The sequence below is a fragment of the Trachymyrmex septentrionalis genome, unplaced genomic scaffold (genome assembly GCF_001594115.1).
Source record: "Trachymyrmex septentrionalis isolate Tsep2-gDNA-1 unplaced genomic scaffold, Tsep1.0 scaffold56, whole genome shotgun sequence".
Lineage (NCBI taxonomy): Eukaryota > Metazoa > Arthropoda > Insecta > Hymenoptera > Formicidae > Trachymyrmex > Trachymyrmex septentrionalis.
This window is the reverse complement of record NW_017305735.1, coordinates 996510-996988: the sequence shown is the minus strand read 5'-3', so window position 1 is coordinate 996988 and position 479 is coordinate 996510. Positions and strand designations below refer to the sequence as shown.

At 29.9% G+C, this 479-nt stretch overlaps 1 protein-coding gene across 8 annotated transcripts in view; it reads left to right on the top strand.

The window, feature by feature from the left end:
- The window catches only part of LOC108752142 (probable nuclear hormone receptor HR3), a 107214-nt gene extending 106807 nt beyond the window's left edge, over window positions 1–407 (top strand). For all 8 annotated transcript variants that reach the window (XM_018492790.1, XM_018492791.1, XM_018492785.1 and 5 more), the window contains one exon: window positions 331–407. The gene's annotated coding sequence lies outside the window, so the exon portion shown is untranslated. The remainder of the gene's footprint in view (window positions 1–330) is intronic.
- Window positions 408–479: the final 72 nt, after the last annotated feature.

Here is a 479-nt window from a genome sequence, read left to right as displayed (position 1 = left end):
TTGAATAAATGTAATTATTTGAATATTTGTTTTTGTCTCGAGTTTTCTTTAAAGAAAATGTGAAGGGAATCTTAAATTACAAGGCTGACTTAAGTTATTAACACTTTGTACGATCACGCGTAGATCATCTACTAGCGTTCGCTGAACTGCGATTATAATACATGCATTCTTCGACGACGACGATGACGATAACGATGATGACGACATTAGGAACATTATACACAATCGACTGAATAGTTCTATATTCATAGATTCATACGGTGCTTACGACAGGGAGCAAACCAGGTACAAGCGTTATTTAACCGTATATTCGTCTCCTTTCTGTTGCAGATTATTTCCTTCATAATGAACGTATTGGGCCTTAAATAAACATTAAAAAAAAAACATTGTTATATATAAAGTATACATAAAAAGCAACATAAATATATATACAGAAGAAATATATATATAAATATAAAGTATAAATATATACATATATA